The sequence below is a fragment of the Equus przewalskii genome, chromosome 19 (genome assembly GCF_037783145.1).
Source record: "Equus przewalskii isolate Varuska chromosome 19, EquPr2, whole genome shotgun sequence".
Taxonomy (NCBI): domain Eukaryota; kingdom Metazoa; phylum Chordata; class Mammalia; order Perissodactyla; family Equidae; genus Equus; species Equus przewalskii.
Window position 1 is genome coordinate 41,793,647 of NC_091849.1, and position 25,102 is coordinate 41,818,748.

Below are 25,102 nucleotides of genomic sequence, written 5' to 3' on the forward strand. Positions count from 1 at the left end.
AACATCTGACCCTTAACCTTATGAAGATGGTTTATTCTTTATGCATTTTTTGGTCATAAAGTCTTTTAAAATTAACAGACATTTTTTAGAGCAGTTTTAGGTCACAGCAACTCTACGCTGTGCTCTGTTTCTTCTACCACTTGCCCACTGCACGTAGCCCAGAGTCTCTACAAATAGCAAGTACTGAGAAAAGCTGTTGCTTGATAGATATCAAATCAGGAAGTGATACAAATCTGAGAGTAATATAAAGGCATTTACTAGAAGGGAGTGTGTGAAATAAAAAGCGTCACACCAGCCGTCAAAAAGTAAAGGAGGTAAAACAGTGCAGACCACCCACTGCAGGGCTGCAGGACCCGCAGAGCAGGTGCGCCATCCTGTGGCCTGGGGGCTCCACAGCGGAGGGAACGGCTTGGAGGGAGAGCCGAGATGCTGGGGTGCCCTGCTTCCAGAACCCCTGGTTTATATCCTCTGCAAACACTGGCCAGACCAAGGTGTTCTGTTTTCCCTCAGATTATTTTTTAAAACATCCAGTTGGAAGAACATAAGAGTGAGGCTGGGACTCTCACACTGACCCCAGATTTCTGCCTCCATTTTCACCACGTTTCATAAACCAGCTCTGTCAGCTTAAAAGCATCACTGAACAAGAGCACAGGCCTGTTCTCAGTTGTAACGCGGACCGCCACGGACCGAGCGCTGTGACGCTCCACACTCGTGGTCCAAGCTTTATGCGCATCGTCGCATTTGGTCCTCGAGCAGCTCCATCTATTGTCCCATGTTACAGATGAAGAAACTGAAGCTCAGAGAGACTAAGCTAGTAAGTGGCAGAGCTAGGTTCAAACTCAGCTCTTTCTCCCTGCCCCCCTAAGGTCCAAAATACCTACCCACTGTGCTCTGTGGCCTCCCCTCTGATGGAAGGCACGCCAGCAGGAGACAGAAAAACCAACAGCAGGAAGGATGGGGTGGGGGAGAGGTGCAGGAAAGAGGGGAATGTGAGAAGGAGAGAGGAGCACGAAGAAGAAAGGAAGCTGGGGTCTGGATGAGGTGCACATGGGTTCTGGCTTTGGGTCCAGGGGGCCTTTGAGGAGTGGGAATGAAGCAGGAAAGTTGGTGGTGACTGTTGGAGAAACAAGCCACAAAATATGTAGAAGCCATTTCCTCTCTCAAAGAAGATAAACAATAGATTCATAAACAAATTTTACAAAGCTGCCCAGCTATTTAAAGCATTCTGGTAGGAACTCATATCCTCTGTGAGAATAAAGCTAATCCTGAAAAAATGGTCAACAGCCCATTTTGGGGAGAGGGGATAGGACAGGGACATACTCCTTTCGGGTCTGTCACCTGCCAGGCCTGTGACTGTAGCCAGTTACATGTCTTCTCTGAGCCTCAGTTCACTCTTTTGTGAACATGGAACAGTCATTCCTGCCTCCCAGGGCCATGGTGGAGAAGAAAGAAGATATACTTTCTGGCAATATGGCAGACTAGATACGCAACTTGACTTTCCCAACTGAAACAATTATTATGCTGGATAAAATTTAAAATGTAAAAATTGTATACACATTGCTGAGCTGGTACAAATGAAAGGAGTCTTTGAAGACCAAAACAAAACCAAAAGCAGGAAACTTGGGAGGTAAGCTAGAGGCAAAGCTGGCTTTTGCCCTGAGGGTTCCTGCTCATCCCCAGAGATTCTACGTTTCCCATGAGAGCTGCACAGGGCTCAGGAAACAGGAGAAAAAGTGGAGTTCTGGCCATAAAGTTGGGACTCCAATAGGCTCCACTCTCAATGAATGAGAAATAGACCCACAGCACAGAAGCAGATTACAAGGAAACCTGACCCTGGGCTGGGTAGAATGTGGGGGGAATCTCTCCTGAAAATTTGTAACCATAAGCTGGATCTCACACAGGTCTGCGGTTGGAATTCATGCTACTTATGTAACCAGAAAAGCTTTAGGTAGAAAATTAATTTAAAGTGACTTTTGATTGATAGTGCTTCCAGACAACTAGTAGAAGTTAATGCAAATCCTCTCCAGAAAAATAAACTTCAATCCACATCTCAAATAATTCCCAAGAAAGTTCTAAGGAAAATGGGCAGCTCACAGTAAATAACAAGAAAACAAGGCACTGTGAGTACCAGCCAGCAGAAACAACAGACGGCAGAATCTGGCCTGGAAAGATTTCCGATTCTGGAATCACCAGACACGAAATTCTATAATGTCTAAATAGCTACTCCAATAGATTAAAGAAGTAAAAAAAGGCAGCTTACAAATATGAGCAAGAAATAAGAGATCAGAAAACCACCAAGCAGATTTGAAAAATAATGGACCAGAACTTCAAGAAATGATAAATAAAGGAACCAAAAGGAAAAAAATTCAATGGATAGATTAAACAGCATTGGAGACAGAATAAATTAGTTAAATGGAAGACAGATTTGAAGAAATTACTCAGAGTTTCAGCAAAGAGATGAAAATGTGAAACAGAGATAGAGAGAGAACAGAACGAGAAGGCCCACCATACGTCTAAGTGGAGTTCCAGAGGCGATATTAGAGAGAGAAAGAGGCAATATTCAAAGAACTGAGGGGTGAGAATTTTCCAGAATGGTTGAAAAACACCCATCTTTAGCTGTAGGAATCCCCACAAAACCCAAGCAGAACAAAGACAGAGAAATTTACACATAGTTACGTGACAATGAAGCTGAGAACATCAGAGAAAACAATGATATCTTTAACATAACCAGAGAGAAATGCCAGATCACTTATAAAGAAACAGCAATTAGACTGACAGCCAACTTCTCAAAAGCAATATTCAGAGCCAGACATAGTGGAATAATGGCTTCAATGACCCAACAGAATATATCCAGTAAAGCTACCTTTCAAAACTGAGAGCGAAACAAAGACATTTTCAAGCCAACAAAAACCAAATCAAACCCAGCAGAAAAAACTTGAAAGTTTACCAGCAACAGACTCTCACTAAAGGATAACGCTAAAGGATTTATTTTAGACAGAAGGAAAATGATCTCATATTCATGAAACAGTGGTGAAAAAAAGATATTGATAAGTCTGTGGGTAAATCTATACACACACTCACCATATATAACAACGACATCTAGCTTGTGGGGAAAAAACAGGACAGGATGAAAACACAGGACAATTGTATATAAATTGGGAGAGGCAGTGGTTAGAATTAAACCAGTTTATGCTTCTTGCATTGTTTGGGAGGAAGGTAAAGACACTGATTACTGTTAGACTTTGTTAAGGATGCCTGTTAAAATTGCTGGAGTAACTACTGAAAGAATAGTTATGAAGTATATAACCTCCAAATAAGAAGACGGAAAACAGAACGAGGGGGAGAAACACTTCAACCAAAAATAAAGAGCAGAAAAAATCAAAGTATAAAGAGGGTAGAAATGAATCTCAATTCATCAATAAAATACCTATTCTAAATATCTATGCACCAAATAGCATTGCTTTAAAATATATAAAGCAAAAATTTCAGCATTATAAGGAGAAATTGACAAGTCCAATGGGAGATTTTTTAACACATTTCTCTCAATAATTGATAGATTAATCAGACGAAAACAGAAAAGGACACATTACAGACGATTTGAACATCACAACGAACTAACTTATTTCAATGATTTTATATAGAACACTATATCCAATAATTAGAGAATACACATTTTTTTTCAAGCACTTATGGAACACCTAAGAAAAAAGTTGGAAAGAGATAAAATATTAAAAAAGAGCACCGAGAAGTGGTTCAAGGCTTATTTCAAACTCTCTCCAGGGATCCAAACCTATTTTGTGTTAAAAAAGACAGAGACGCTGTCTTTTTTGCTCATTGATGTACCTCCAGTGTCCAGCACAGTGACTGTCACCGAGGAGGCTCTTAATAGACACTGAAGAATGAACGGTGAATGAGGGATTCTCTGCTGCGGATGGCACAGGTTGAGTGAGCAACTGGCAGGGCCAACCCTGGAGGTAAGGAAGTGCTTTCCAACACGGAGGAGCACAAAAGGACAAGGTGAGCGGCGCTAGTCTCTAGGGAAAATTCACACAAAAAACAAAAGCAGAGTCACGACAGCCATCTTCAAATCCAAAGAGGGAGTCATGTGGCAGAGTCTTTGAAAGTTCAGTCTTTATGGTTCCAAATGGCAGAGCAGAGAAGAGCAGGCGGAACTTACCAAGAGGCAGAATTGGTCCCAATATTAGGCAGAATTTTCTAACAATTCATTGTTCCACACTGGCTGGGGATTGGCCAGGCTGATCCTCTAAGGCCCCTTACCACCCTGTGTGGAACAGATGTGTCTGTCCAGGATGTCTTGGGAGTCCCAGACTATGGACTGACCAGCTTTCCAATTACATCCTCTTCCAGAGATTCCTTTACCCCAAATTCTCTGGATACCCAATCCCTAAAAGGTCCCAAGATTCAGGAGGTGCTGGAGGAATAATGAGAGCTTCAGTCCCCAGCAACTCAATTCAGTGTCCCGTCTGCTCCACCATCAGCCTCTCTATTAACTGAAATGAGCACGTTTTGCCCCGTTAGGCTGACGTGCACTTTCTAAGTCTACCTATGCCCTAGTAAACTCCATTTTTCCAGCACATGACAAGGGATTACAAAAGCAGATAGAATTAGCTAAAACAAAAATTCCTAAACCTTCCAGCACAAGGAAAGCAAGCTCACCTTGACCTCCGCAGCAGATGGTTGAGTTGGGAGCCTGGCTCTGGGGGCTTCTCCTGCGGCCGGCCAGTCATGCTGCTCTCATGCTGCTGGGCAGGTCGGAAGAGGAGACCTGTTTCTGCGGGAAAAAGAGAAGGAAAGTTCACTACTTCATCATTCGATCCCAGCTCTCCATCACTGGCCTGCAGAGGACACTATCCAGAAGGCCCAGGAGTTGCCGGGGCTGGCCTCACCCACTCTCATGTCACTGGGGAGCAGGCAGGCACACATGGGACAAATGTTTCCCACGCCCTCCGATATGCCAGGCAGGGCTCTTAGGAATGAAGCCACGAAGATGTATTAGACACAGTCCCTGCTCTCAAGAAACAGTCTAGCAAGAGAGAGGGGGACGGACACGTGTTTCATTACAATATAATTTGGTAAGTGCTGTGGTTTCCCCAAATTCATTCAACAGGGGAGCAAAGGCAGGTTACAGGCCTTCTCAAACTGTGTGTGATGAAGAACCAGCTATCTTTGTCTTTGCTTTAACTTCCAATCCATCACGGAGGAATACTTTTATAAAATATAATAAAGATGAAACGAAAAAATATTCATACAAAGGACAAGCCTAATTTTTCATATTCAGTTCAATGGATTACTCTGTCAAATCGGTATGGAAGTTTCTAGGTGCTTACTCTCCATTTCTGTACTTATGCTGACTGGTAAGCAGTTTGCAGACCAGCACCATTCCATGAACCACACTAAGGAGCATCGCTATAGCAGAAGTTTGTAAAGAGTGCAACTTTCCTAAGATGTTGCCTGATGCCTTGGTTCAGAGAGGGTAGCTAGAAATAAAAATGATGTCAAATTCACCCTCTGGACTACAGTTCAGAGAGTGTCTCTCCAGGAAGGAAAGTGCCATGGTAGGGACTTTGGGAAAGTGTGGCTTTGGGGTGTCTGGACAGAGGTGGTGGCACCAACTTGCTGGTTCAGGTAACAGAGGATGAGGCTCACGGAACCTGGTCAAAAATTGAGCCTGGGGCTGGCCCTGTGGCCAACTGGTTAAGTTCACGCACTCTACTTTGGTGGCCTGGGGTTCACCGGTTCGGATCCTGGGCGCGGACCTATGCACTGCTCATCAAGCCACACTGAGGCAGCATCCCATATAGAAGAACTATAACGACTTACAACTAGGATATACAACAGTGTACTGGGGCTTTGGGGAGAAAAAAAAAAAGAGGAAGATTGGCAATAGATAATAACTCAGGGCAAATCTTCCTCACCAAAAAACATACTTAAAAAAAAAAAGAGTTGTGACATTGTGCCTGGAGCCCTGCCCTTCTGCAACCCAAACTTCCAACCCCAACTATGGCAACCCCAGCCGAGGCTACACTCTGCATGGGAAGAACAAAGTGTCATCTATGAAAATGGACTGGGATATTTCAGAAAATAAATCATTTCTAAAATGTCAAGAGGGCTGCTGGTGTTCATTCCTACTATTTAATGCTACAAAAATGATTTTTCTTTTTAAATTGAGAAATCCTTTGTCTGTGACAGCCAGCTCCAAAAAAAGCCTTTAAATGCCTACTGCCTTAATACTTGAGGGAGAGATTACAAGTCATTTTCACCCATTTGAATGTTTAAGAGACTCTAAATTCTCAGCTTTTAAGTAGTTCTTATTTTAAACTTTAGAAGAGAACTCTGCAGAAGCAAAACTTCCCTTTCAAAGTCTTTTTTTTTTTTTAATGCAAACACAAATACACTCTCACTCCCTGCTTCCAATGCTAAATCATCTACAATTTGGGAGTTTGTTGCTCATGAAATTCTAGCGATAAGCACATCATAAACATTCCTATAGCAACAGAATGCTTTTGAAGCGATGTCTGTGATGTTACAAAGATTGTATATCATTATCTCTGAATGCTGGCGAAGAGAAGGTTATGGGGATAACTATTTATGTACAAATAAGTCAATATAGTAACTGGCAACCTAACAGCAGACCTTACAGAGCAGCTAAACCACGGCCTGGGGTGGGAGGCAGGAATGTACTTCCCTCAGTTTCCATGAATAAATGTGCCATCCTCACTCTCAACATGGGAAACTAACTCTCCAGGCTCCCCACAGCAGCACGAGTCCTTGGGACTAGCGGTCTCCTGGGCAAGCGTTAAGCTGAGACAACCACGTACTCAACTTTGATCACCTACTACACGTCAGGTGCTGGGCTAGATTCTAGGGTTCTCCAGATGAGGTCTTCTTCAAAGAGGCCCAAGAGAGATAAACAGGTCATTACCATTCTCCTTCCCTGCTAAGAAGAGTATATTGGCTGGAGTTAATGGAAAGGAAGGAAAATGAAGTGAACTAGCTCAATCCATCTGTCCAACCACCTATCTGTCCATCCAACATTGACTGAGTGCCTATAGTATGGACCAGGCAAGTGCAAGGCACCGGGCACACAACAGTTGAGACCAGTGTGGTCCCTGACTTCACGGAGCTTACAGTCCAGCAGGGAAACCAACAATAACAAATCAGGAACAACCATAATAGTGACATGCTCTAAAGAAGTTACCACTACTGCCCCAACAGCATGCGACAGGGGGTGGATACAGCATAGCAAAGGGTCAGCGGTGCTTTCCTAAGGAATTAGTCTTTCACCCGAGCGCTAAGGATAAATTAGTGAAGCAAAATACGGAAGGAAGGAAAGGATAGAAAGATAAGGTGTTTCCGGCACAATGAATAGTCTGTGCAGAGGTCCTGTGACGAGGAGCACGGCACGTTCTCGCTATGAAAAGAGGCTCTTAAAGAGGATCAAGTCAGTCCACGACCCCACACCATGCTTCAATCACTGTGGTATTCAGGGCAAGCATGACGGATGTGCGGGTTTTTCAAAAAGTGCCCAAAAAGTTACTTAGGGCAAGCCAGGAAAATAAGGTGCATATCTGCTCAATTCTCCCTCAACCTAAGCTGGCACGAGGCATCTGAAATAGGGGGCCCCTCGCCCTCCCCTCCCATTTTATCACAAGTTTGGGGACTCATCTCTTTTCTTTTCAACAGTGGGAACTTGGCTAAATCCTATTTGGCCAGTGGTAAAAATTAATTGGTCAACGCTGACACAAGACTTTCAGTGAGTGTGGGTTTGGGGATGCGGACAAGCATTCTATTACTAAAATTATTGCTGGAGACGCCTCATGCCGGATGTAACTTTATGGAATGTCATACAATTTCAGGCACAGAACTTTGGGGCCAAGCAGACCAGGGCTCAAATCCAGCCCCGCCCCTCCCTGGCCATTTGGCCTTGTTCTTCTGTAAAACAGGGTTAGCGGTGCCTCCTGGCAGGGATCTCAGTCCTACACGGAGCACATTTCCTGGCTCCTACCAGGCCCTGGATAAGTGGCAGCATTGCTATCACCACACATCAGTGAGGTGGGGACAGCCACACCCCATGAAGCGATGTCCCAGCCAGTACTGGGGGCTCAGGGCATCTCTGCAAGGGTGCAGGGGTCAGCCATCAGTGACCAGGGGTCCTGATGACTCAGCATTTCTTGGTGTGTGTGTCCTCAAGGGTCCCCAGCCACTGTGCTGAGAGTTCCCAGCTGAAGTCCCACTCGGCAGCAGGGCGGACCCTCCCTGGCTCACACCTCCTCAGGCCCAGGGTCAGCCTCCCCAAGGAATCCAGATGCCATCCCGGTACTCATGGACAGCTGCACCAGGGGCTCTGGCCCTGCAGACAGCAGACTGGGGACCCAGTTCTAGCTCCACCACTTATGACTGGGGTTCCTTTAAACAAGCAGACGAGCTGCAGACGAGAGAGGAGCTGGAGCAGCGAGCACATCCTGAGGCCTAGGACAGGCCAGGCACGGTGCTGGGCCTTTCTGGACAATTTTACAAATGAGCAAACTGAGACCTGCCGACTTGGCCAAGACCACAAAACTGAGCGCTAGAGCCGGAACGTGAAGCCCGGAAGCCCTTCCTCTTTACTCCATCCCCACACCACCTTACGGCGATGGAAATCTTACTCGTCTCTTTCCCACGCGACCACGAGGACACAGCCTTGGAAGGCTGGGTGACGTTCCAAGGACCCACGGCCAGCAAGCCACCAGGCAAGGCCAGAATCTTCCCACTGCCCCACACTGCTGCCTGGGTCTCGGTTTCCCTTCTGCGCACTGGTGGTGACAAATGCCGCCTTATATACCACACACTGGTTAGAGTAACGGGGGATGAAGATATGAGAGTCCTGGGGAAGGAAAAAATTAATATACAGAAACAAACACTTTAAATGGGTATTGAAAGGCTCAAACCAAAGAGGAAGGGTTCTTCTCAGTCATAAGGCAGTTGAAATGAAAAGAACAGCTCATATGCCACCCAGAGTGGGGGAGAGTTCAGCCAGGGGAGGGGAAGGGACACAGGACATAAACTACGGAGCTTCTGAAAGGGGAAGCAGGACCAAACGGAGCATGAAGAATTCCCTCCATGCCACCCACAATAAATGAGAAATTGGCACAGATTTTAAGAAGAAGGAAAAGGAGGAGGAGGAAGAATTAAATCTGTAGACTTATCTCAGAACATTTAAGAAACAGTGCGGAGAGTAATCAATGCACTGAGAGAGCTCAGACTCCAGTCACTCGGGGACCAGCCACTCTGCCAAGCGAGTTCTCCTACGTAGAGATGAGGCTGCCATGGAAGAAGATCTAATTTTCAAGGGAGACACGTCCCCCAACAGCTAGGGGAGTTTTGGAAGCTTCTTAGATGTGGGGAAGACTTCCACTCCTTCTCAAAAAGTCTCTCCTCTTCTTCTGGTGGCTCATTCCCACCCCCGCAGAGGCTGAGAAAAGAATAATTTTCACACACTGGAGGAGGAGGTTCCTGCCCAGACCACTCCAAGTTATAGGTGGAGCACTTAATCAGGTCTTCATGCACCTGATTATTCCAGAACACAGAAGCTGGGCCATCCACATGAATATCAGAGCAGCTCAAACATTGAGAGCATATCAGATGGACACACTGTGGGCTGACAATGGATGGCAGGCCACCATCCACTCTCCAGCCTCCTCAGGCCTCCCACTCCCTTGCTCCCAGCTCCAGCCAGCTTGTCTTTCAGGTCTTCACACACTCCAAGGTCTTTCCTATCCCAGGGCCTTTGCACAAGCTGGTCCTGCTGACTAGGATGCTTTCCTCCTAGCTGCCCACTCATTAATGTCTAGTTGACTTTCAGGTTAGCTTCAGTGAGACTTCTCTGACCCCCCAGAAATTTATGTGTGCAGCAGTACTTATGACAGTTGCAATTAATTAATTATGTGATTAACCAGTTGGTCTCCCTGGACTATAAGCCCTCCCTGGGCATGGGCAATGTCTGCTTTTTTCATCATTATGTCCTGTGCGCTAGCAGCAGTTCTCAGTCCTGACTGCACATCAAAACCACCTGGGCAGCGCTAAAAAAAACAGAAGTCTGGGTTCCACCACAAACCTACTAAATAAGTATCTAAAGCCTACCAGGTGGTTGTCAGATGCGGCCAAGGCTGAGAAGCGCTGACTTAAACGGAGGGAGGCCGTGGGTGCTGGGCTTAGGTCCCAGAGCAATCTCGACGTGGCCCAGGGAGTTACAGCAGGACCTTGCCCGCTTTGCTTGTGTATACAATGTATCCTTTAAATGGTGCTTTCCACCCTCGAGATTAAATTTGAGGAAATTCCGGAAGAGGAAAACAAAGTCCTCATTGTTAGCAAAGAATACTATTCCTTTCACTAAGGGCTCGCCATCCAGCCCCCTCCCCGACACTCCTCTGTCCATGAACCCTGGTTCACCACCTTATCCTCAGAGCCTCAGGATTAACCTGATGTGTTCCTGAAATACACTTAGATATTTGGGGTGAAATACCCTAATTTTTTAAAATTAGGCCCAGCTATACCATGCAGTAGAATACAAAACTTCATACTAAGTTTTATTAAAACAGGAGAGTTCAAAGCCAGTTCATGCTGTGACAGGCCCTCCAGGCCAGCCCCAAGCCGCAGGGAGAGGTGCTTTGCAGAAACTCGCCCATGGGGCACTGGGCGGGGGAGCTCACTCATGGGGGTGGGTCATCCGCGCTGATCTGGCCTTTCTAGGGCAAATGGAGAGCAAGCCGACTGTGCCCAATCAGTTACCCTTACTAAAGGGGAGAGAGTGAGTGCTACGGCCTGAATGCTTGTGTCCCCCCAAAATTCAAAGTTGAAATCCTAACCCCCAAAGTTGATGGTATTAGGAGGTAGCAGCTTTGGGAGGTCCTTAGGTCATGATGGTGGAGCCATCATGAATGGGATTAGTGTCCTTATAAAAGAGACCCCGTCACCAGCTCAGCAAAAGCACCGTTCAACTGAGTCCCACGACCCTGCAAGAAGCAGACCGTCACCTAACCCAGTGCAGGGTGAGCGCTCCTTACTGCAGCGGTTCTCCAGCTTTAGCATCCACGGGACCACATGGGCAACTTTTAAGGATGAAGCTTCCCTTCGCACGCACTAGGCTGGCCGTCATAATGAAAAAGAAATAACAAGCGTTGGTGAGGATGTGGAGAAACTGGAACCCTACGCGTTGCCGGTAGGAATGCAAAGTGGGGCCGCTGCTTTGGAAAACAGTGTGGCGGTTCCTCAAAACCTTAGAGTTACCATATGACCCAGTAATTCTACTCCTGGGTATATAACCACGAGAACCAAAACAGGTACTCAGACACAAACTTGTTCACGAATGTTCACAGCAACTCCATTGATAATAATCACAAAGGTGGAAACGACCCACACGTCCATCAAGTGATGAGCAGAGAAACAAATGGGATCTATCCGTTCAATGGAATATTATTCAGCCACAGAAAGGAATGAAGCACTGACACACGCTCTATAACACGCAGGACCCTCGAAAACATCAGAGTCAGACACAAAGGTCACATACTGTACGATCCCTTTCAACTGAAACACCCAGAACAGGTAAGTCCATAGAGACAGAAAGCTGATCAGTGGCTGCTGTGGGCTGGGGGCAGGGCAGAACGGGCAGTGGCTGCTTAATGGGTCCAGGGTTTCCTTTTGGGGTGATGAAAATGCCTTGGAACGAGACAGAGGTGATGGCTGCACAACACTGTGAATGCACTGAAAGCCACCGACCTTTATATTATTTAATATGACTCAGTAGCTCTGGGCTGGGCCCAGAGACCTGCTTTTTGAAAGAACATCTGGGTGCCTCTGACACTGGGGTCCCCAGCTCCGCCTAAATGTCAGGGCTGATTTGTGTAAACGACGCCTTTACTCTTGCTGACTCAATCACAACTGTGGCTCTTTCCTGAGAGCCAAGTACGCGTCTAGCCCTGGGCTCAGTGCTTTCAAACATAGCATCTCAGAATCACACTGCAAGGTAGGAAGGATCACTGTTTCGTTTTATAGATGAGACTGAGGCTCAGAGAGCTTAAGTAAGTTGCCCGGGGCACAAAGCTGAATAACAGTGGATTCAAACCAGTATCTGTCTGAGTCCGCACACCATATTTTTCCCATCACCCTACAGTGCGCCACTGTGTCCTTTAACAAGCTCTTCCAGGTGGCGGAAATGTCATTTTTGTCTTTACAGTGGAAAATGCTCTTTATGTTAGAGACTTAGATCATCTTACTCAAAGCGGGGTCCTCAGTATTCCCAGGGAATTGACTAGACACGCAGGCTGTCAGTCCTTACCCCAGGCTTGCTGACTCAGGATCTGCTATCCCCAGATCGTGTGAGCAGCACTGATCCCTTTAGAGCCGTGCTGTCCGACTCGGTAGCCACTAGCCACACGTGGCTATTTAAATTAAAATGAATTATAATGAAATAAACTTTAAAACTCAGTTCTTAAGCTAGGGTAAAGGAACAGAAGGGAACAGAGGAGTGATGGGGGAGCAGTATCTGAGGTCACTTATCTGAAACATCCAAGGAAGGTCACTTGAAGAGGTGACCTCTGGCAGAGACCCCAGTGAGCTGCGACTGAACCACATAATTCAAGGCAGGAAGAGAGTTCCAGGCAGAGGGAACAGCAGTTGCTGAAGCCTTTGGCAAAAGGAGCTCAGTGGAGAGGGAGGGGGCTGGCAGGTGAGGTCAGCAAGGCTGGCAGGGGCCAGGTCACAGGGACAGGAACCCATTGGAGGGCTCTGAGCAGCGGAGAGATGGGGCTTGACTAACTTTTCACATAGAGAACAAACTGCAAGAGGACAAGCGCAGAAAAGGCCAGACAAGGTACGAGGCTGCTGCTGTCTTCCAGGCAAGAGATGGTGACGGCTTATTATTAATTAAATTATTACTATTAATACTAGCTCTCTAGTTGGCCAATGCTATTAATATTCTCAGATATATTGTGGGTAGACTAAGCATCATGTTCAAGCCACTTGCATGGGAAAACGCACTGAGTTCCAAGTGATCAGCTTGAAATCTTTTCCATCCACCAGGGTTTTAAGTTGGGGACTGCGTGATCTGGTAGAAGACGGCAGGAAAGGGGATTGGGGGCTAGGGCAGATGTGCAGGAGGAAAAAGGGAGTATTCCCCAAACCATCAGAGAAGAGGAGTCTGAGAAGGGCCTTCCCATCCTAATTCTTCCCAGGGTTGTTGGGCAGCAGAAGGACGAGACCCCGATGGATAGTCCCCTACAGACAGAACGGAGGGGAAAGGACGGCTCTCCCGGAAGGACGGCACAGCAGCTGTGCATGAAGGAGGGGGTGGAGTCTTTTCCAAAAGCAGGGGAGCCTCTGCTTCTGGGGTTTCTGAGGTTTCAGGGCAACAAAGGGTCAGAGAAATAGCCATGAAGATTTAGGGCGGAATCATCCAGCTGTGCCTCACTAACTGCACAACACTGGCAGGCCGCCTGACCTCCCCGATCCTCTGTAAAATGGAAACAACACCCCTGCCTCTCAGAATGCTTATGAGGGGTCAAGTCAGACGATGTCTGTGCTGAGCGCGATGAGAACTTCCGGTCCATATGCTGAAGTCGGAGCGCGCACGTCTTCTGGAGCAGATGCAGAGGCCACCATCCTCCATAGGCACGTGGGTCTGTGCAGTACTCACGTCCAAGCAGTTCGGCTATACCCATGGAAAGGTGCTTCCCTTTCATTAATTCATTTGTTCAACATACATTTACAGGGTGAGAGAGCCAGGCGTGGTGTTTGGAAGAAAGAGAGTGTAAGATACAGCCCCTTCTCCCCAAGAACATACAGGCAGCGGGGGTGGTGGGAGACATGAAAACAGGTTCCTCCAATTCTCCTTTCCTCTTCTTCTTTTCATGCCTTTAGCCTAGAGCCACCAGCCTTCTGGGGCCTGCAGCCCCTCTTGTCTACCAGTAGCCTGCAGAGTCAGCCGTGGGGGCAGTGCCCTCTGCTCCTCTCCAGACTGGCAGGCAGGCCTGGTCGATTCTGCTGGAGTGGAAAAGGGTGGTGGAAAAGGCAGGGCTGGCTAAGCAGAGGCAAACCAGGGAAGCGTCTGCCCCCAGTAAGGCCTTCCTTCCAGCCCCCACTTCCTCCCTCCAGTGGACACGGCTCCAAGAGAAAAAGAAGACCAGATGGGTCAGGGGCCAGGACACCCACTCCTGACCCCCAGCTCGCTTAGAGTGCAGTATCTCCCAGCGCTTCCCAAGGAATGTCTTCAAGAGAAGGGCCCCGCTCTGAGTCATCTGAAGCAGCAAGGAGACCTTGTAAAAATAACTCCAAGTATGAGGCTCCTGTATTCACATTATTCATGACACAAAGAACAAAAAAGCAGGGCAGGAAGCAGAGGAGGAGAGTGTCGTTCACATCGGTTTTCTTCACATGATAAGCAGCCAGGAGTTCTCTTGCTGAGTCCCACTGCTCTCTCTCTCCTCGGAGCCATTACATAAGCTGGAGAGAGGGTCGTCTTTGAAACCTTCTCACTCTCCCACCCACCCCTCATCACCTGCCACCTCCAAAGCTGGACCTTCCCGGTAGCTGGCCTTGCCAGGACTCAGAGGGACTCAGGCTGTTCCCTCTCCTGGCTGTCGGTCCTGAAATAGGGAATTCCACCGAAGCCCCCAGCGCCCCCGCCGAGCACCAGGGGTGGGACTTCTGGCACCGTGACCGTGTGAGGGAGGATCTCCAGTGGAGGCCGGCGGGGCTGGCCAGATTCCTGAAGGCACATGTGGTGGGGCTTCCTTGGAAGACCTTGGATTTCAAAATGTTCGGACATCCGGGCTGTGTGGCCTTGGGAACTGGCCTGGTCATACTCAGGGCTTCCTGGGCTCCAAGAGGGGAGGTGCCGCTGACTCACTTCCACTCAGTTTTCTGGAAGACGTGGTCTTTAGGAGTCACGGAGGCAAGGATGGGGATTTTGAGACAATGAAGAGAGCCTAGTAAGAGGAAACATCAAGGAAGAAGACAAGAGTAGGGAGAAAAGAGAAATAAGGGATCCCGGGTGGGAGGGGACAGGCAGAGGTGTGGCCATAAAGCTTTTATTTAGTGCTTATTAAACACAGCCCTTTATAGGGAGCCATCACAGTGGTGATCCCAACCTCTCATGGCTTATAATTAAGAACAAACTAATAACTACTTTTAGACAAGTGCACGGACATGTTAGGAAATAAAAATCTCAACCAAGGCCTGGTAAATATAAGTCACAGCTAAAGTCAGAACTCTGCCTAATGCCAGTCAAAGAAGAAATATCAGCAAATCCATCACTTTGTACTATTTACACAAGGAAACGCTTTATAGTATGATTCTACCCTGACTGCAGACTCTTGACCAACACGCATCTGTGGCACACAACGAGGAGCCAAGCTCACTCAAGGCTTTCAAATGTCTGCAGTGACGTCAGGGCAGAGACCCTAACAAATCTCGTGAAATAAAGTTCATGCATCCAAAAAGTGCTGGTTGAGCACCTGTTATGCGCTAGGCATTGTTCTGAGTGATGGGGACACAATGGTGAACAAAGAAAACAAAATCCCTACCCCTGTGGAGCTTTCATTTTAATAGGGGGAAACAGAAAATAAACAATTAAAATACATAGTACATGGGATGGTTATAGATGCCATGGGGAAAAACAGAGCATGAACTGGGAAGTAGTCAAAAAAGGCCTCTCTGAGAAGGCGACATTTGAAAAAAGACCTGAAGGAGGTGAGCGATCATGGATATATATGGGGAAAGGGCATTCCAGGCAGAGGGAACAGCAAGAGCAAAGGCCCTGAGGTGGGCCCATGCCTGATGTGACTGAGGAAGTAGGAGAAGGATGGTGTGGCTGGAACAGGGAAAATGAGGGGGAAAGTAGGAAGAAGTGAGGTCAGAGGGATTCTAAGGATGATTTTAAAACAAATCAACAGAGAAATACAAATATGATGGAGTGACTGGGTTGTTCACATGGGCACTTAGGAAATGGCTTGGTAAGGAGGCATCAACTGGGCTGAGACATAGATGCCCAACATGGGAAGACATGAGAAGAGAACATTCAAAGCAACAGGGACAGCAAACTAGTGGCCCTGAGGCAAGGATGAACATGCACATGGCAGGTGCATGGTGGGTGCAACAGCGGCAGAGAAGTGGTGACAAGGGTGTTTCTTTCATGGAGGGTAATGGTTCTCAACCTGGAGTAATCGTGCCCTCCAGAGGACGTCTGACAATGTCTAGACACATATTTGGTTGTCACAAGTGGGGAAGCGCCATTGGTATCTGGTGGGCAGAGGCCAGGGATGCTGCTAAACATTTTAGAATGCACAGCACAGCCCCTCTCAACACAGAATTATCTGGCCCCCAATGTCAATAGTGCTGAGGTTGAAAAACCCTGGTGCAGGGCCTTGCAAGTTGTGATAAGAAGTCTGTGTGCCCACAGAAGCATAAACTGAGGACTAACTAATGTCTTGTACCTGGCAGAGTGTGATCCTTACACACGGCACATGCATCACTCTGGGTCCAGGGTACGTGTGTGGAGATGAAAGAGAAGGGTGCCAGGGTCAGCTCTCAGAACACAGGAGCCAGGGTGGAGGCAGAGAAGCTGTGACATGTTGACTCCAGCCTAATTTGGAGAAAGAGGGACCTCCTGGATCAGAGACAAAGGAGGTCGGAAGCAGGGAGGCCATGGGGGCTATCAGCAAGCAGACAGGTGCCATTCAGAGCTGTTTGCAAGAAGCTGATGTCCCTGAAGAGTCAGGGCAGGACCCTGGGTGAAGGGAGAGAAGCCACCCTGTCACAGTGAAGGGGCAGAGGGCTGAAGAATGCTACGGGGCTCACAAGTATGGACAGCACAGGTTGAGACCAGTGTGTAGACAGACCAGGACTCAAGAATGAAATTACCAGGAGAAACAGCCATGGGCTGAAGAAAAGGGACTCAGGTGAGTGTGACAAGGAGGGAGGACCACCAAACCAAACCACATCATACCGAGAAGATGCAAATGAGGAACCAAGAGGGGCCCAGAAAATAAGGGGCATTTCAGCACGATCTGGAATTTGCTTACTACTGGAGAACGGGTTGTTCTCTGCAGGGGTGAAGGCACCTGGAGTCGAGGCGGTTGGCTACTGGTCAAACACAGACAACACTTAAGTTCGCAAGGTATTTCATTTCTCTCCCAAAGCCAAATAAGTCCACAGGCCCAGGGAAGTGGCCGAGATGACCAATGACTGACATGCAGTTAACCCCAAGCGTGCCCCTCCCCCTCAGCCCATTGATAATCTCAATGAGTCATCCGGAAAAACTGGTCCCACCTCAGTGGAAAGAGAATCTAGATGAGGTTCTCATCACTTAGGAATGAGAAAAATTTCTCAGTGTAGAAGCGGGCCAGAACTTTTCCATGGTCAAAACGTAAAGAAACCTTGCTAATTTAGGGGAAGGAGGGAGGGAGGGAGGCCTCTGAGAGACTTCGTTCCAAGAGAATTTCTGATGGCCTTCTCAAGTCCACATTTGTGTGTGCTCAAGTAGGTAGACACCCTCATTAACACTCTCGCTCAGTGCTAGCTCCCTTGCTTTATGGTTTTTAAAATAACATTTATTCTTTTCCACCTATAAAACATGTTCACCATAAAAATTTTAGCAAACATATATAAAATAGAAAGAAAAACCACTCATGATCCCATCACTTTGTAAGAATATTTCTATTTTCTTTGCTAAACTTTAAGACACTATGATTGAGATCATATTGTATATATAATTTTGCGTCTTGTTTCCAACACGAGCATTTTGTCATGTTATTAAAAGCTCTTTGTAAATATTAGCTTTAACCACGGAACAATAATCCATTGAAAATGATAGTATATTCCCCAATATTATGAGAAGCAGAGGCCCATATTCTCCAAGGACTTATTTCAGCAAATGCAGGTACTTTTAAGTGATTCGTGAGCACTGAACACAAGAATTGTCTCCATTTTCTGAGCACTTACTACAGTGTGCCAGGTACGCTGCCTCCTACCGTGTCAGGTGGCTGTGGGGATTAGATGGGGGGTGGCGTAATATCACACTGTGACAGACAAGATGTATTCCCTTCCTCCAGACCGGGGACCTCTACACTTCATTTGGTTGTGGGTCATATCCCATCCCATTCTTCTCACAGAAAAACCAGCAAGTCATCCTCCTCATTCAGTTGAGGGGAAGCTCCAGGTCCTATTTAGGACAGGGAGTGGAGAAAATGTGGGTTAGGGCCTTCTCGGCAGAGGAAATGCAGACAATGGCAAAGCTCCAGAATGGTCATCAGGTGTAGGGATACACAGGTGCTGATCAACCACGGCCTGCAGGCCAGCCAGCCACCTATTTCTATAAACAGAGCTTTACTGGAACACAGCTACACCCATTCCTTTAAATATTGTCTATGGCTGCCTTCAGCCACAATGAACAGAGGTGAGGTGTTAGGACAGAGACCATATGGCCTATAAGCCTAAAATCTTTACTACTTGGCCCCTTAAGACAAAGCTTGCTGACCCCTGTGTTTGGAGGCCAACCATCCTCCAAAATCCATGCTCCTCCTTATTTAGTTGAGAGCTGTCACTGAGAAGCAGCCTCCCAGCCAGGAACTACATTTCCCAGCTCCTCCTGCAGCAAGGTGCGACCCTGTGACTAGTTCTCACCAATGAAATGAGGACCACGCTACATGTGCCATTTTGGGGCCAAGATGGTTAAGAAGTAAGGTTGAGCTTTCACCACCTTTTTTCCCTTCCACCTGAACACAGGGTGCTCATAGGCCCTGCAATAGTGTTTCTCAGTCTCTTTTCATCATTATTGCTCTGTAATGAGCCTTTTAGACACTTATTTCTAGTCACCTTCCTCCATGAAATTTTAATACCACAGAGATACTATATATCTGTTTATGCACCATATGTATATCTGTGATTTATGCATAAAAATGTAAAAATTTTTTGGCCCCCTAGAACTAATTTTTGCCCCCTTGAGTGTGATATTAACTCCATTGAGATGTATCCTCTAGGGTCTAACAGAATCGCAGGATGGAAGGTGCCTGGGTCCCTGAATTACCTTGTGGGGGCATGCCAGGCACAGCAGAACACCTGCATCTGATTGTTATGAGAGCAAGAAATAACTTCTATCATGTTAAACCCCTGAAGATTGGGAGAAGATTATGGCAGCTAACATTGCCTTGACCGTGTTAATACCCATGTAAAGATCTAAATTTGATCATTTTTTAAAAAAGTATAGATTGGATAGACACGTAATGCTATAAACAGGGAACTTCTCCTAAATCCTCAAGGAGGTAAGTTAAGGATTAAAAGCCCCTACTTTGGATGGAGGAGAGTTTAGCCTGGTAGCTCTTGAAGTGAAACAGGTTCAAGAAGGCTTGAGATCGATTCATGAGAAGAACCTATTAAAGATGGACAACAGATTAACTGCAGTCATTTATATCCTCTCCATCTGGGCACATCACCACCAAGACGAGAGGAACAGAATTAAAACAAAAAAAAAAGACAATTTCAAACAACAAAGGGAACAGGTTAGGGCTACTAGGAACGAGACTGGGACAACTTTGTAGAAAAGAGACAGACTATGGAAGATTTGAAACTGATAGTACAGGCACAGGAAGCCTGTGGGGGTCCATCACCTTGGCAGAATGGCCAAGAGGCTCATGACTCAGAGATGCCAGGGCAATGGACGGCAGGAATCAGATGTGAGGCTGAACATGGGGGATCATACGAAATCTGAAGTCTGAAGAGTTGAGACCTCCATAGGTAGCTCAAGGGGCAGCCAGATATCTCCTCTCCCAAGCGAAAAAATGGAACTTCCTTTTCTGAAGAAACTCAGTGGACCCAAAGAAAAGATATGAGATCCAGGAAGCAGTATAACCAACCTAGTTCAACAGTATAGGAAAATCCCAGATGACAGTGGCATAGCAGGCCTGGAGGGCAAGCAGGTCCAAGATGAGGAGAACAGAGAACTCTGGGAGGAAGGGAGAATATATAAAATGCCAACTGGCTAGAGAGTTTGGGAGGGAAAAAAATGAGGATTTGATAACAGCAAATGGTGAAAAAAAAAAAAAGGAAGGCAATGACCTATTCTTGGAAAAATTAAAAGCTATAAAAAAACACAAAAGGATTCATAATATTGGCTCCAAAGAGGATGAGAGATCAGGCATCAGGGTCACACATTTAAATACCTTCAGGGTCAGGCAAATAAGTAAACGAAGAAAGCAGGCTAAGTATTCGAGCACACGCATGCACCGGGTGAGTGGTAGAGACTGCGGCAAACTGGAGTCGGCAGGCCCATGCTGAGGCGGGCAGCCTGCAGCAGAGTGTTACCAGATGGGCGATCAGACCACATGCGCCAGATCTTCCGTCTTTTAAAACAACACCCCAAACTCTAAATCTTTTATGAAAACTCTCCCTTTTTCAGAATGTTATCTGAAATTTTTAAAAAAATCACTAGGCAAATCAAACAAGCATGTCTGAGGGTGGACCGTCAAGGCACAATTTGTCCTTTATACATGTACAATAACAGAAACTCTATCTGCTGATTTTTCGGTCTTTAGGATCTACAGATAAAGCATAGAAGATGTAATGGCGGTTATGAAATAAAAATGTTATCACCCTTACCAATCTAAAAGTACAAAGAGAGATGACAGAAATCGGCCAGGGGAAGGAGGCTGGGGAAAGGACGCTAACATCTTCATCTTCGTGAACAGTGGATCAAGAGATGCTGTTGCTAATGAGCAAGAAATACGATAGTAAGACACTTACTTATAAAGCTAACCAACTACAGGAACTATAAATAACGATACAACTGAGTTGTGAGGATGTGGGGAGGGGAGGTAGAAGGGTGCTATAAGTAAGCTAAATCGTCATCTATCACAACAGGAAGTAAGCTGATAATTTCTAAAATAGGAGTAAAATAAAAGCACAACATTTTAAAACACAGAGGCAAATGCCAGAAAAAATAATTGAAAAGAGTTAAGTGGTTGCCCCAAGGGAGTGGTACTGGGTTAGGGAGAGAAGGGGCCGGGAGACTGCTATTTTTATTATAAATTCTCCTGAATGTGCCCTCCCCTCCACCCCCTGGGGAAAAAAAAAAAGCCTTTTGCAAGAAAAGGAAACAGATCAATTCATGGGGTTGATTACGGGGCCAAATAACTAAGCCTGCAAGGTTGACTCTCAGTAAGATGCTACAGACGGCACTCAAAAGGGTCGAAATGAAAATAATTTAGCGAATGGACCAGTGACAGAGGTGGGTGAAGGTTAGGGGAACCAACAATATACGGCGCAGCATCCAGAGACTAAGAGCAACAAGAAGCCCGTACCAGCCCTGAGTCTGAAGGGCAAGGGAGGGAATGGCATTACGGGGGCCCAATGGAGCAGCAGCGTTGATACTCCAATTTCTCTTTCATCCTGCTCTTGAATCTTCTGCTGGTGTCTCCTATTGGCCAAGCCCAAGGAAACCCAGAAGGTGAAGTACAGGAACCCAGCTGATGCAATCCATAGGGCCAGGCTCCCAGGACACAGGAGGCGGAGAATGGAACCAGGAGGAGGGGGCAAATGGAGAAAACCCAGCACACATTCTCACGCTCTCTACCTGAGAGTGAAAATATGGATTAGATGAACCAGACATCTGTCCTAGACTGGCAATTTTGACCTTCTCTAGTTCAGCAGCAGAACTAAGGGACTGCCAGGAAGAGGTGATAAAGGATGTGTAATTTCCCCCAGTTTTCATTAGTAAATATAGACGGATGACTTTCGTCTGTAGGCCCTGCATTATGTCACAGAGGAGAAACAAGCTATATGAAGCCAGAATCTCACTAACATGACAAAAGAAGAGTGAGACAGACCCACACAGAAAGATAGCAATACAACGTGGTGTGATGAGCAGCCACATATGCCTCCAAGCCCCAAACCAGGAGCAACATATCTCCCCAGGCTTTCCTCGAATAGGGCAGCCTCAGTCAGCCCTTAAAGGGTAAGTGGAATAGACAAGAGAGGCAGCACGCAACACATGTTGGAGGGCAGCAAACAGGTCTGCGTGGTCACAGGAGGAATGAGAAAGGGGCTGGTCATCAGGCTGGGGCCGCATAATGGACGGATCCCAATGCCAGGCTCAGGAGCTGGAATTTTATTTTAGGAACAGGATGCAGCCAAGGTTTTCTGATCAAGTGACATACCTAAAGCAGCAGGGAAACTACATGGGTGGGACATGAAAGAACGTCTAAGAGAGAGACGGTCTAAGGTAAGGAGACTTGCTCTTAGTAGGTGCTCACTATCTGCGGAAGGATGAGAGACAGGGAGGGAGGGAGGAAGGATGGATGTGGGTAAGCACAAGCTTGTCTTTTAAAACCTACCTACAGGGTAATCTCCTCTATTAAATTTGTCTTGACCAAACCCTGCCTTTTCTTGGTAGTGGGAATATGAGGCCCCAACTATCTGAGCTTAGAACACTTCACTGGACTTATGTTTCCTGCTATTAATGTATGAATCCCTTAAATGCAAGGATGATGACTTACTCATGTTTATATCCCCAGATCCTAACTCAGGGCCTGGCCCATAGGATGTACTCAAAAATAAGTGCTCCTCTGGATGGATGGATGCATGAATGGACAGGTGGATGGATGGTTTCACGGATGGTAGATGGATGGATGGATGGATGGAAGGATGGTGGATGGATGGAGTGACAGGGGCCTGCATTAGGGGGTAACAGTGCAAACGTATGAAATAGCACAATCAATAGGATCTGGCACCTGGATGCTTCCCAGAGTGTACAGGCCTGATGGCTGTCTCTTTCGGAAAGTGGGAGATTATAACATAATTGCTTTATCACTCTGCAAATATTCCCCAGCTTGTGAGGGCATGTTTGGTTATTAACAGATCGTGCAACAAATTAGACACAGGAAACAAACCACGAATGATAGAAAGGTGGGTGGGGCCCAGGGCAAGAACCAGAGACCAACGCACCCTCTTACATACTATTTAGGAGGATGGGGCAGACACATTGGCTTGCTTTACTTTAAAGTTTTGGTTGTTCCATTCTTGATAGTCCATCTCACGAGAATGACAAGGAGCAAGAATTTTCTCCCACAGGGCTGTTCCCCATCATCCACCAACATCTCCTCTATTACCATGGGCTTGTTTTTAACTAATGGTCTTCGCAAAAGATACAGAAAGCAAAACTGGGCTCCTGCATTAGGTTCCAGAATAACACAGGTTCCATTAGGTTCCAGAATAACACTGTTGGAATTAAACAGCCAGGCTGGTAGCCTAATGACAAGTAAGAACAACTTCCTTCAAAAAGTGCCACCAGTAGACAGGGACTTTTGGGACCCCAGACAATAAAACTCACCATTTCCAATCAGATAAGACTGCTGCCCTAAACACCAGAATCCTATTGACCAGGTATAAGTCAGCATCTCTTACACCATGGGATCCAAAGAGGATTTTGAAATTCTAGCTAGAATATTTGAGACATTTAAGAATCCCTTGATACTATAAGATGCCTACAAATAAGGGAAGGGGGTAGAATCCGCTAAGAATTTAGTACCCCCAAGACAGAGACGAACAGTGGCTAATTCTCTACTTTTCCTTCATCCAGGTAAGAAGAGCGAATATGTTTGCTGTCTCCTAGTCCCAGAGTGAGGATGCCCCGTGACTGCCTGTACCGCCCTGTGCATATCCCAAAGTGATTTCATCAACAGATCTCCCGAGAACCCAGAGGAGTAGCTAGGGCAGCTTCCTTTGTTCCCATTTTACAGAAGGGAAAATTAAAGCACATACGTCTGCGTAAGCAACTTGCCCCAGGGTCTCAGAAAAGAGTCACTGACCCAGCCCGGTGTGGAACACTGGTCTCCTGATGAATTGAAAGCAAGCATGGTGACTTACTCATTTTTCTATTCCTGGATCCTAGAACAGAGCCTGGTCCCAGTCCATAATAAGTGCTCAATAAACGTTTACTGAACAGAGGACTCCCAGTGCCAACCTACTATTAACCTCTCTCAGGACTTGATTTCTTTATCTGTAAAATGGGAATAACAATATTCTTCTCATAGGATTAATGTAGGGTCAAATGCATTTATACATGTAAAGCTTTTAAACTATTACCTGGCTAATGGTCGGTACTCTTTAATAGTAGCCACTACGATTACAGTTGATGTATAACTGCATGAAGAAAAGAGAATAAGGCAATATGAGAGAGCGTGGCATGACGGCGGAGGAGTGCTACCTTCACTGGGGTTGCTGGGAAGGCCTCTCTGAGGATGCGACAATGGAGCAGGACCGAAGGGAAGAACAGGAGTCAGCCCCACCAGATCTGGGGAAGCGCAGGGCAGGCGGAAGGCACGGCAAGGACAAAGTCTTGGAGGTGGCAATGAACCCGAGTGTCTGAGGAGCAGAAGGAAGTGGCAGCTGTGTAATTATCACAATCCACCTTATGATGGTTTTTACATCCCAACTCCTATCTCCAGTTTTCAGGAGGAAATTTGGAAGTATCCCTCTGAATAATCACCCCATAGGTGGCAGAGGCTTAAAGGCTACGCTCAAGGTTTGGTCAAAGTATCTCAAACAGGTCTGAAGGACCTGCCTTGCCGAAAGTTTAAAAAAAAATCCCTTCAGCACCATTCACACACTTCTCAAACAGATCTTACTTTCTAGCCCATGGGAGACAGGCTGGGGAAAACGAGGCTCCAAGTCACCCTGATCCTGGAAGTCCCCAGCTTATGCTCAGCAACAGCTGCCGAGAGCAATTTATCAGCATCCGCCCCCACCCAGCCCCCTCCCCGCGGGTCTCCCCAGGAGCAAATCTGGTAAATGCAGAGGAAGGAGGGAAGCCAGTACAGTAAGCACTGGGGAGAAACACAACTGGAAGGCAGAGCCACTGCACTGAGACAACACTGTCCTGTGGCACTTGAGGCTGTTCTATGCTATTATCACAGGAAGTCGGAGTTGAACCAAGTCATGTGGGCCCTTTAAAGCCATGGTCCCAAGTCATGGTCTTGTCCTGACTTCCTTTTAGGCTCAATCAGCCAGAACAGATTTGGGTAGGACCAGCCCCTCCTCTTAACCACCAGCCCTAGTG

At 46.7% G+C, this 25,102-nt stretch overlaps 1 protein-coding gene across 1 annotated transcript in view; it reads right to left on the reverse strand.

The window, feature by feature from the left end:
* The window catches only part of TRERF1 (transcriptional regulating factor 1), an 84,538-nt gene extending 60,189 nt beyond the window's left edge, over positions 1-24,349 (reverse strand). Inside the window, 2 exon segments of the mRNA XM_070586064.1 lie at positions 4,678-4,792; positions 24,251-24,349. The gene's annotated coding sequence lies outside the window, so the exon portion shown is untranslated.
* Positions 24,350-25,102: the final 753 nt, after the last annotated feature.